Source organism: Coptis chinensis, chromosome 8 (genome assembly GCF_015680905.1).
Source record: "Coptis chinensis isolate HL-2020 chromosome 8, ASM1568090v1, whole genome shotgun sequence".
NCBI lineage: Eukaryota > Viridiplantae > Streptophyta > Magnoliopsida > Ranunculales > Ranunculaceae > Coptis > Coptis chinensis.
The window spans coordinates 88,456,779-88,470,031 of NC_141463.1; positions in this window are offsets into that span (position 1 = coordinate 88,456,779).

A 13,253-nucleotide genomic window follows, 5' to 3' on the forward strand; every position below is an offset into this window, starting at 1 on the left:
GTTGTATTCTTTAGCTTGTTTACTTGAATTCATTGTTAGGTTTTTGTCATGCTATATTAGATCAAGGCCTTCGTAATAATACATAACTCCAAACATGATGTGTCCGGACACAACCCGTAATCAGTGATGTTAAAATTGTAAAATACACCACAGATTGAGTTGACAGGACAAAGATTTGAATCGCTTAGGGACGAGCTCCAGGCTGTTTGTAAAATCGGTTTGAAATCGTGAAGAAAATGTCACCTGATAATGCATAGTGAATCTAATCTCTTCTTGCAAAGCGAGGGAAAAGACCACCATCAAGGTGGAGGAATTATAAGGCGGTGCGGCTGATGTTCCACTGATCGTTAAAGTCCCTCCGCCGAATAGCAAATAGAAAATGGTACATGCATGTTCGTTGCGGCATCCAAGTAGGGTTGCGGGATACCCTGAACGTTTTTATTTTTTTAATTTTGGTATATATACTCTTGAATAAAAAAAAATATTGTGTTTTATTATTAATTTTTTGTTATACGAATAAAAGAAAATGTTTTTTTTATATATATACTCTTCGAATAAAAAAAATATTTTTTTTGTTTTTTTGTAGTATATACTCTTCGAATTAAAGAAAATGTTGGTTTTTTTTTGTAGTATATACTCTTCAAATAAATAAGAATATTGGTATTTTTTTTTTGTAGTATATATTATTCGAATGAAAGAAAATGTTTGTTTTTATTATATAAACAAACAATTTTATTATTGAATAGTACAAAAAAAATCTATTTATTACATATATAAGTGGAAATTTTATTGATAATGATAACGAATTTTATAAATAAATGGGTAGGCGGCGATGCAACAACTGCGCGTAGTCGCACTTCTTAATTGCAAATCATATCCTTTTAAAACAACGTTAGAACGGTGTGAGTGATCTTGTCCCTTTCTAAAAAGTCTGGAGGCGCGGTGTCGAAGAAACGAAGTGTCGCTGGAATGAATAATCTTTGGTTAGCCACCAAGCTTCCTCATGCTTCTCCATCTTCACTTGCTGCTCTCTTGGCTGCTTCTCCCACCTCAAAGTCATCATTCCCTAACCCTATCAATGAAGAGATTGCGTTCCGTAACATTACATGTTTTCCCTTGAACCCGGTGCCGTCAGAAGCATCGTAGAGGCGGAAGTGGTCGATCTGCCCTCATTCGTTCGGTGAGAGAAGTTAGCAGGGGAGTCTTTCTTTACTTGTACCCCAACCCTCCAAAATGCATCACACAAAATGTAACATGATCGTAGAATTATTTAAACCCAGGAAAATGTATGCGCGATATGGCATGTGGTCCCCAGCGTCTAATCTACTTTTCTTGCAAGCAGGCAAAGACCACCATCGGGTATAGAGGAATCATAAGGCGGTACGAAGAATGGCGATATTCCAACTGTGACATATGTTGTCCAAGTCCGCTTCATCGAATAGCAAATAGAAAATCATTTATGTTCTACAGCTGGCATCAATGGCGGCTTTGAGCGATACTCTGTGACATTATTTTTGTTTATTTTTTATTTTGGTAGTATATAATCTTGAATAAAAGAAAAAGTTTGGTTTTTTTTTTGTAGTATATACTCTTGAAAAAAAGAAAATGTTTTATATATATACTTGAATAAAGAAAATGTTTTTATTTTTTGTAGTATACTTTTCTTGGAATAAGAAAAATGTTGGGGGTTTTGGTAGTATATACTTTTGAATTAAAGAAAATGTTGATTTTTTTGGTGATATATATAACTTCTAATAAAAGAAAATGTTGGATTTTATAATTATATATATATAGGTGGAAATTTTATTGATAATGATAACTAATTTTATAAATTATTAAGGCAAGCGTGCAACTGCGCCACAAGTCCTTTATGAATAAAATCATATCATTCTAAAACAAACTCGTTAGAACCAGCGGTCATGGCGTTCTTGTCCATAACTTTCTAAAGCCTCTTGGGGCGGTATTGTTCAAGAAATCGAAAGTGTCAAAGCTGAGCGGAATGAAACAATCTTTGGTTAGCCACCTAAGCTTCCTCATGCTTCTCCATCTTCCACTGCCATTGCTCTCTTAGCTACTTCTACCACCACCATTCCTTAACCCTACCAATGGAGACTCAATTACAACAACACGCATGTGTTTCCTTAACAGTAAATCAAGACATGCAGGGCTGGTGTGATGTCGCCCTCGTTGGTTCGGTGAGAAGATAGCGGAGGCTTCTTTCTTCACTTGTATCCCAAACCATCAAAATGCATCACACCTTAAAATGTCTCTAACAAGATCATGTCGTAAGATTTTTAAACCCGTGAAAATGTCTAAATGTGATGCATGGTCCCGTAAAACATCAAATCAACTCTTCAAGAACAGGCAAAGACCACCATCAAGGTACAGAGGACTATGCATACAGCATTCTTAAGAATAAGTACCTATATTCCACTTGTTACGATAAGCTGTCCAAGTCCCTCCATCGGAATAGCAAATAGAAAATTATTTGCATGTTCTCGAATCGCATGAGTTTTTTTTTGTTTTTTTTGTTTTTTTTAGTATATACTCTTCAATAAAAGAAAAATGTTGGTTTTTATAATCATATATATATAAGTGGAAATTCTTAATCGATACGGCAAGAATTTTATAAATGATTAGGCAAACGCAACAAGTCAAGGCTGTAAGTCCTTTCTCAATAGCAAATCAGATCCTCCTAAAAACAAACTCGCTAGGAACCGGGCCGTCATGACGTCATGTTCATAACTTTCTAAAGTCTCTAGGACCGCGAAACCCATCGTTGTTCAAAGAAAACGAAGTGTCAAAACCTGGATAATGAAACAATGTTGTTAGCCCCTAAAGTAAGCTTCTCATGCTTCCATCTTCCCCGCTACACGCTTCTTACAGCTTTCTCCCTCAAAGTCACCATTCCCAAACCCTACCAATGGAGAGGATCGAGTTACACTAACAACACACGCATGTTTTCTTAAGTCCAACCCAGAAGTCAAGATATGTGGCGTACGGGTTGTCGACCGCCTCATTCGGATCTCGACAAAAGATACCAGGAGCTTTCTTCACTTCAGATCCCAAATTGACCAAAAATGCGCATTGGCAAACAAAATGTCTCTAACATGATCATGTCGGCATTTAAACCGAGGAAAATAAGGCCACAATGTGTCAGGTGATGGTCCCCCAAAGCATCAAATCTACTCTTCTTGGGCAAACAGGGGCAAAACCACCATCAAGGTAGAGAGGAATCATAAGATCTGCATCAAGAATGGCACGATATTCCACCCATGACATATGTCGCCCAAGTCCTTCCATCGAATAGAGCAAATAGGAAATCATTTTCATGTTCAACCGCAAAGCATCCAATCTGGCTTTTCGGGCCAATCCATATCACCGATGACTTTTTTTTTTTGTAGTATATACTCTTCGAATAAAAGAAAATGTTGGGTATTTTTTTTAATTTTTGTAGTATATACCTTTCAACAAAGAAAAATGTTGGTTTTTTTTTTGGTAGTACATACTCTTCAATAAAAGAAAATGTTGAGTTTATTGTTTTTTTTTTTTGGTAGTATATACTCTTCGAATAAAAGAAAATATTTGTTTTTTTATAATTATATATATACAAGTGGAAATTTTATTGATAATGATAAAGAATTTTATAAAATGATTAAAGTGGAAAACGGTAAATAAAGTCGCTACCAAAGTCTTTTTTCAATAGCAAATAATATCCTTCTAAAACAAACCTATTAGAACCAAATGGGTCATACGCTGATGTCCATAACTTTCTAAAGTCTCTTGAGTAGCGAACCTGTGACCGTTGTTCCAAGAAACCAAAAGGTCAAAACTAAACGGAATGAAACAACGCCGGGTTAGCCCCGCAAGCTTCCTCATGCTTCTCCATCTTCCCCGCCGTCAAGCCTCTTAGCGCCTTCCTCCTACCCTCAAAGTCACCATATTCCCTAACCCCACCAATGGAGAGACTCCAGTTAGATCAACATATACATGTTTTCCCCTTAGACCAACTCAGAATCAAGACATCCGCAGTTTTAAATGTCGACCGCCCTCATTCGATCGAGAAAGTTAACAGGAGCTTCTTTCTTCACTTGTACCTCTCCTAAATGCATCACCCAAAATGTCCCTAACATGATCATGTTGGTATTTAAACCCAGGAAAAGTTCTTCAATGTGCTACATGGTCCCTAAAAGCATCTAATCTACTTTTGCAAAAAGGTGGCAAAGACCACCATTAAGTGGTACGTATGAAATCATAAGACTAAGATTCAAGAATGGCACGATATTCCACCCAGGACGATGTTGTCCAAGTCCCTCCATCGAATAGCAAATAGAAAATAATTTGCATTGACCGCAAGTAGCATCCAATGACGTTTTCCTCAACAATACTCCACCGAGATCTTTTTTTTATTTTTTATTTTTTCGATAGTATATACCTTCGAATAAAAGAAAATGTCGGGTTTTTTTTTGTAGTATATACCTCCTCAATAAAAGAGAATGTTTTTTTATATATATATACTCTTTTGAATAAAAAGAAAATGTATTTTTTTGTAGTATATACTCTTCAATAAAAGAAAATGTTAGTTTTTTTTTTTGGTAGTATATACCTTCTAATAAAAGTAAAATGTTGGTTTTTTTTTAATTTTTTTATAGTATATACTCTCCAATAAAAGAAAATTATGGTTTTTTTTATAATTATATATATAGTGAAAATTTTAATGATAATGATAACTAATTTTTATAAATAATTAGGGCAAACGACAACAAGCCGAGCCGCAAGTCCTTTCTCTCAATAGTAAATCATATCATTCTAAAACAAACTCGTTAGGAACTAGCTATCATGACGCTATCGCTCATAACTTCGAGGTCTCTTATGGAGCACAACAGACTGTTGTTCCAAGAAACCGAAAGGGACCAAACTGAACTGGAATGAAACAACGCATTACTTAGCCCCGCAGCTTCCTCATGCTTCCATCTTCCCTATCGCGCTTTAGTCGCTTTCCCTACCACAAAGTCACACAACCCCCTAACCCTACCAATGGAGAGGACTCCACATAAACAACAACAAGATGTTTTCCTTAAACCAATCAGAATCAAGACATCCGCAGGCGTTGTCGTCCGCCTTCATTCGATCAAATGAGAAAGATAACAGAGTTTCTTTTCTTCACTTGTATCCCAAAGCCTCCAAAATGCATTACACAAAATGTCTCTAACTTGATCATGTCGGTATTTAAATCCAGGAAAATGTCTACAATGTGCCAAGCTGTGGTCCCCAAAACATCTAATCTACTCTTCTTGCAAAAGGCAAAGTCCACCATCAAGGTACGTATGAATCATAAGATCTGCATCAAGAATGACACGATATTCCACCTGTGACATATGCTGTCCAAGTCCCTCCATCGGAATAGCAAATAGGAAATCATTTGCATATTCCTCGACCGAAGCATCCAATGACGGCTTTTGAACGATACTCTATTGTATATTTTTTTTATTAGTTTTTATTTTGGTAGCATATACTCTTCAATAAAAGAAAATGTTGTTTATTTTATTATTATTATTTTTGTAGTATATACTCTTCAATAAAAGAAAATGTTGGTTTTTTTTGTTAGTATATACTAGGTGGGCAACGGGCCTTACCGGGCTAGCCCGCCCTAAACATTTAAAGCCTTTCGCTTATTATGGTTACCAAATTTCTAAAGTCCCCATAGGGGTCAGTCATAAGTCTAAATTTTCAACTCTAACCCTACCCTAAGCCCCTTTTAATAGTTTAGGGGTCAGGCCGCCTATATATTTTCTTTTTAATCGTGACGGCTTTTAAACTCATTTATATTACAAAAATTGCAAAGATTTGCAAACTCAAAGTCCCACCACTTTGAAATTTGAATAACAACCAATCTAGTAATAATTTTGATAAGTCCAACAATTTAAAATGCATATCCACAATCTAATAAACCAAGCACATAGAGACTCATATTTATATTTCAAAATTACAGCTTAAAATGCACAAGACACATTTTGAACGAAGTTTTCAATCGACATAACCGCTATTTCTTGTACTCAAATCTCAAAGAAAATTACATTTAACATTGAAGAATACAAAGACAAATAAGAGTATGGAATGAGTTTTTATCGACGCCAACCTATTTTTCATTAGGCTAGTGCCGCTCATTATTGTTTGGGCCATTAGGTACTGGGGGGAGTTGTGAGGTGTATGTGAGTTGTGAGATAGAAACAATTAGGTTTACAAGTTTTTATGATAAAAGACAAGTTATTAGAAGTACCCATACGGTAAGTGATAAATTACAAATGATGTTGTTATTTTAATTGAAAATATGTAACAAGGAGTTGGATAGTTTTAGTTGTGTATTTTATAGTGAAATTATAACTAGGGCTTGGTTAGGGTCGGCCTATGTTTCGTAACCTTAGTTCACCGACCGCCTTAGAAGGGCATTAGGGTCGGGTCGCCCCTCGCCCCTAAACTTTGTGAGGCTTTAGTCATGGAGGGCTTTATAGGCTTTAGGTCGGGTCGGTTAGTAATGGGTTAGGGTCGTTAGGGCCAAATTCCCACCCCTAGTATATACTATTCGAATAATAGAAAATGTTAAGTTTATTGTGTTTTTTTTTTTTTTTTTTTTTTTTTGTAGTATATACTCGTCGAATAAAAGAAAATGTTGGTTTTTTTTTTGGTAGTATATACACTCCGAATAAAAGAAAATGTTGAGTTTATTGTTTTTTTTTTTTTGTATATACTATTCGAATAAAAGAAAATGTTTTTTTTTTGTAGTATATACTCTTCGATTTAAAGAAAATATTGGGTTTTTTTTTTTCGTAGTATATACTTTTCGAATAAAAGAAAATGTTAGTTTTTTTTTTCTTTTTTTGGTAGTATATACTCTTCTAATAAAAGAAAATGTTGGTTTTTTATAATTATATATATATAAGTGGAAATTTTATTGATAATGATAACGAATTTTATAAATTATTAGGGCAAACATGCAACAAGCTGCGCCGCAAGTCCTTTCTGAATAGCAAACCATATCCTTCTAAAAACAAACTCGTTAGAACCAGCTGTCATGACGTTACTGTCCATAACTTTCTAAAGTCTCTTGAGGAGAGCAATGCATCGGGTTGTTCCAAGAAACCGAAGTGTCTAAATTGAACGGAATGAAACAATGTTGGTTAGCCCTGCAAGCTTCCTCATGCTTCTCCATCTTCCCTATTGTTGCTCTCTTAGCTACTTCTCCCACCTCAAAGTCACCATTCCCAAACCATACCAATGGAGAGACTCCAGTTACATCAACACATGCATGTTTTCCCTTAAACTAATCAGAATCAAGACATCCTCAGAGGGTGTCAATCTGCCCTCATTCGGATCAGTGAGAAAGATAACTGAAGCTTCTTTCTTCACTTGTATCCCAGCCCTCCAAAATGCATCACACAAAATGTCTCTAACATGATCATGTCGGTATTTAAACCCAGAAAAATGTCTACAATGTGCTGCATGGTCCCCAAAAATATCTAATCTACTTTTCTTGCAAATAGGGCAAAGACCACCATCGTGGTACGAGAGGAATCATAAGATCTGCACTTAATAATAGCACGATATTCCACCTGTGACATATGCTGTCAAAGTCCCTCCATCGAAATAACAAATAGAAAATCATTTGCATGTTCGACCGAAGCATCCATCGATCCGCTTTCTAAACTATATATTCCCATCGCTTTTACATTTTTAAAAATTTGTTTTTGTAGTATATACTCTTCAATAAAAGAAAATGTTGTTTTTTTTTTTTTTTTTTAAGTATATCTCTACTTAATAAAAGAAAAATGTTTTATATATATATATATACTCTTCAATAAAAAGAAAATGTTGGTTTTTTTTTTTTTTTTTTTTGTAGCATATACTCTTTGAATAAAAGAAAAGGTTGGGTTTTTATAATTATATATATAAGTAGAAATTTTATTGATAATAATAACGAATTTTATAAATAATTAGGGCAAACGTGCAACAAGCTGCGCCACAAGTCCTTTCTGAATAGCAAATCATATCCTTCTAAAAACAAACTCGTTAGAACCAGCTGTCATGACGTTACTGTCCATAACTTTCTAAAGTCTCTTAAGGAGAGGAACAGATTGTTGTTCCAAGAAACCGAATGTTTTGAAACTGAACGGAATGAAACAATGCTGTTTAGCCTGCAAGCTCCCTCATGTTTCTCCATCTTCCCTGTCGCTGCTCTCTTAGCTACTTCTCTTACTTCAAAGTCACTATTCCCTAACCCTACCAATGGAGAGACTCCCTCGTTACATTAACACATGCATGTTTTCCTTAAACCAATCAGAATCAAGACATCCGGCTTAGGGTGTCGACCGCCCCTCATTCGGATCGCTGAGAAAGTTAACAGGAGCTTATTTCTTCACTTGTACCCCAGCCTTCCAAAATGCATCACACAAAATGTCTCTAACATGATCATGTCAGTATTTAAACCTAGGAAAATGTGTACAATGTGTTGCATGGTCCCCAAAAGCGTCTAATCTACTCTTCTTGCAAAAAGGGGAAAGACTACCATCATGGTACAGAGTAATCATAAGACGATACCGAAGAATGGCACGATATTCCTCCTGTGACATATGCTGTCCAAGTCCCTCAATCGAAATAGCAAATAGAAAATTATTTGCATGTTCTGATTGCAAGCACCCAATGAAGGCTTTCTGAAGAATACTCTACTAGCGACATTATTATTTTTTAATTTTTTTTTTGTTGTTATTACTCTTCGAATAAAAGAAAATGTTTTTATATATATATATACTCTTCGAATAAAAGAAAATGTTTTTTTTTTGTATATACTCTTCGAATAAAATAAAATATTAGGTTTTTTTTTTGGTAGTATATACTCTTTCAATAAAAAGTTTTTTTTTTTTTTTTTTTTTTTAAGATATACCTTCTCAATAAAGTTAAAAGGTTGGGTTTTTATAATTATATATATAAGTAAATTTTATCGATAATAATAACTTAATTTTATAAATAATTAAAGTAAACGCAATAAGTTTCGCACCGCAAGTTCTTTCAATCAATAGAAATCATATCTTACTAAAAACAAATTGTTAACATTACCGCCATGACGTATCGTCCATAACTTTTCTCAAGTTTCACTCAAGAACTACTACATACCAGTCTACCACTCAAAACGCTAAACTAGCGTCGTCTAATGTTTGATACTGACTTTAAAAAATCCCATTTAAAACCATACGGGCCGGCCTATTTCCTTCGGCCAATTTTGCCGCTACACAAGGGTTGCCTCTTCCTCGATTCTGTTCACCACAAAGCCCCAAAACAGACCTCGAACGATGTCGACACCATCAAGAGCTGAGATTCTTAACACTGTTTCGAGCTCTACTACGAACAGCAAAGAAGTTTCCAGATTACAACATAAGAGAATACGCAAAGAGGAGAACAATAGATGGGTTTCATGAAAACAGGAAACTTTCCGACCCTTCATTAGTTTCATCTGCTTTCACTGATGCCAAGTCTCAATTTGAAGTTGCTAAAAGACAAGCTATTGTTTACTCACTTTATGCTCCTAAAGTCAAGAGTATTATGGAGACTCAAAGCTGCTAAATCACTAATGGAGTGCTGGGTATATTGTTTTATTTCTTCTTTCACTATTTCTGTTAGTTTTTTGGATTTTTCATGTTCAAATAATGATAAAAAAATTATCTTTATGATAATTAGTTAAGATTGAAGAATGGGTATGTCACGGGTGTGTGATGGTTTTTGTGTTTGAATGGATATTAGGAAGGGATGCCTATCATAGGTGATTGTTATTTCCATTCTAGGATACTACTGCTTTTGAATTGGGATTTGTCTGTCTTTTGTGTTATATATCATAGGACCTGGGGATTGGTTTACGTTTTATGTACTTAACGGAATATGTTACGACTTTTATGTACTCAGTCGTTTTTACAACGGAATATGTTACGACTTTTATGTAGTTTGTACTGTTTGATTGATGTGGGGTTTTGGTTGGTCACGCTTTTATTTAGAGGTGGGATTATTTGGTAGTCTGCATGTGGAACTTTAATTCAGAGATGTGTGGTTTGGTTACTGTGGTGCTTCAAAATCCCTTTGTTGTAGTTCCCTATCTTTTTAGTGGAGTTGTAGAGTGTGAAATGCCGATAGATTGGAACTTTTAACATTCTAGTTTAAGACTCTAGCCTGTGACTCTTGGAGTAAAACCATATTCTGGTACTGGATTTTGAATTCCTTGATCTAATGTTAAAGATATCTTTGGTGTAAACGTGGTATGGTTTACAGTTTACACCAAAGATATTATCACACTCTACAACTCCACTAAAAAGATAGGGAACTACTAAACTGAAGATTCTGTTTCAGTAGGCCCTGACTAGCCACTTTATTTAGCCGGCTGACAGAGATGCAAGAGAGCGAAGTTGACTATGATTCTGTTGATTAATGTGATGCTTAAACCGGCTCTGTAGGATCTACTACTGCTGGTGGTTCGATAATGAGATTTGATCGACTAGCTCAACTGCTTATTCATCAGAATCTACTACTCAGTGAAATTCCGCCGGCCAGGCTCTGACCTCGAAAAAGGATCCGGTTATGCTTCTAGCGGTGCTTAATAGCCCCTTACTCTATAGGGGCTGCTGCTGGCTCTGGTTCCTCACCACCTAGTTGCCCTCAAGCCGCCTTGCCCCCTATCCTCTAAAGCCGGGTACCCACAAAGCCTATGCTTCTGTTACTAGTGCCACCGTTATACCCGGTAAACGGAGCCATAGTCATAGTAAGAATAGCTAGCATAATCTCGCGGAATCTGTATATGTTCCCAACTAGCTAGACCCTTGCTTATGCACCTGCTACCCCTGCTCTGGAGCCGCATGTGTATGAAATCAGATAGGTGTTTGTTGCATTGGTCTTCAATTAGTCAATGGCTTAGTTGTTCAAGCAGATCCCTAGCCTTCGTGAGCAGGGGTTGTTGTCGTTGCCCCTGAACTACATAATGAATTCCATCTGCCTCCTTCTGATCTTCAGATTCTAAGGGTTGTTACCCGGCTGTTCTTCCCGCTGTAGGTCGAAAGCAACTAAAGTTCCTAGATATGGGTTCTTTCCCGGTAAGCTCGATATCTAGTCAATCATGGGAAGCTATTGCACTCACCAACCATATGAGGCGGCCCCATAGCACGAGAAATTCAGCCAATAAGTGAATGACTTTCAGCCCTTCCTTCGCCCGGTAGTGAGCTGCTAGATCTGAATCAACTTCATATGGGACTGGATATGCTCCTGTTCCCGCAGATATGCTGGGCGATATAGCTTAAAAAGGGGAAACTCGATAAGATACACTGCTACCTGTGCTGGTTCTTCATCTGGATATGATGGATCTACCACCTCGGCTTCTATTGCCTCTGCTACTTGAGGGTATGAACCCCCGGATCTAGGCGGGGTGATGGCTTTTGATCTATAGGCTATGGAACTCCCACAGGGACTTTTGGCTTTAGACCTCCCCCGAAAGAGAGTCTCCTGCACAGGAGATTCTATTAGGTTGACTGACTACATGATTCTATCTATCAACCAGTCTCACCTCTCAACATCTGAAAGAAATCTTTCTCTTGAGGCACATAGATCAGGAATTGAATCTCGACTGGGTCCAGTGAAAGTAGAGTCAAAGGTAGTGCGTGATGATGATAAACACAAAGTCAGTCTTTCTCTTCATTCGATCTCAAAGAAGAAAGTGGTTTCTTGTCACCAGCTTCGAGATTGATTCTGAGAAAGAGCCTTTCTAGAAGTGAAGGCGGAATTTGACTTCCATTTTATAATAGATTCGAATTAATGTTGTCTTGTCCGAGACCTGAGTTCGATCGTGCGAGAGTTGTGTTCGATCATGCGACACTACGGCTATTCCTATGATGAGTCTTAGAAGACCGAAATGCCATTAAAGTAAAGTTCCACTGAGCTCGCTCTTAGTCTCATAATCAACCCTGAACAGCTCGCCCAATTGCTTCCTCCATTCTGCAAGCTCGGATGGTGCCATGCGATAGGGTGCTCTAGCGGCGGTTTGGCTCCAGGCACCAGCTCGATCTCATGATCGACATCTCGACGCGGCGGCAAAGACTTGGGGAGCTCCTTGGACATAACATCTTGGAACTTATCAAAAACTTGAAGTATAGACTCGGGATAGGGCCCTGATCAGCATCATTGGGGCTCTCTCTCTTAGTGTGGCTACATAGGTGGGCTCGCCCGTTTCCATCGCTCTTGAATCTATTGGTTTAATCGAAATAAGGAAGGGCTTCCGTTAGGATGCGGAGTGGAACCTCTTTGCAGAGCCTTTGAATATTTCGTGATAGCTATCATGGGTTGAAAAGGGACGGGGCAAGGATATACCCTAAAAAACCCTGACCGATAGACTCTTCTTGTTCTGTGTAGTTGAAGATTTAGTGACTTTGCCAAATGAACCATATCCATACGAAACTGATGATATCGATACCACCCGCCGCCTCTTGTGATTAGCTCCTCGCGTACGCTCCCACCATGGAAATGAGTCCTTCGTTAAGCTCTCGTCATTGGTCAGTTCCCCTCACTCAATAAGAGGGATACGAAGAGTGTGTCCTGTGAGGATGAAGTACCTTAAACTCATGCACATACTCTCTCCCGTGGGATTAATCAGTTCAGGCTTAGACCAGAACCTGTACCCTATGAGATTGGATACCGGGACCTCAACATAAGATAATAGAGGAAAAAAGGGTCTAAATGACTTTCCGACCGATGATTATTAACATCTGTGCTTTCGGGCATCATTCATTATATGATAAATGAATTGGAGGCATTTCAAGGCAACATATAGATTCTTCTCCGGAGGGCAGGAGTAGCTGATTCTGATAAATGAGACCCTCAGATTATGGCATCTGTTGCACATCCTCCCTTTGCACTGTGTCAGCGAGTCAAGAGAAGTTAAAGCGATTAGATTCAAGTGATTAGAAAAAAATAAGAAGTAAGTCTTGTTCGAAAGCGTCTAGAGATAGCCACCGGTTACACCTAGTAAGGTACTACTGGACGATGCTTTCTTCTCTTTTGACTCTTGCGCACAAGAGCGACTATGAAATGACGCGATTGAATCTGAATCCAAGAGATTCGCTATGCACTATAAAGCGATATTAATTAGATAAGAGAAAAAACAATCAACATCAGCTAACATAACGGGTTGTTAAGCGTTTGACCCTCTTGCTCGGCCTCACGTTCCCCGG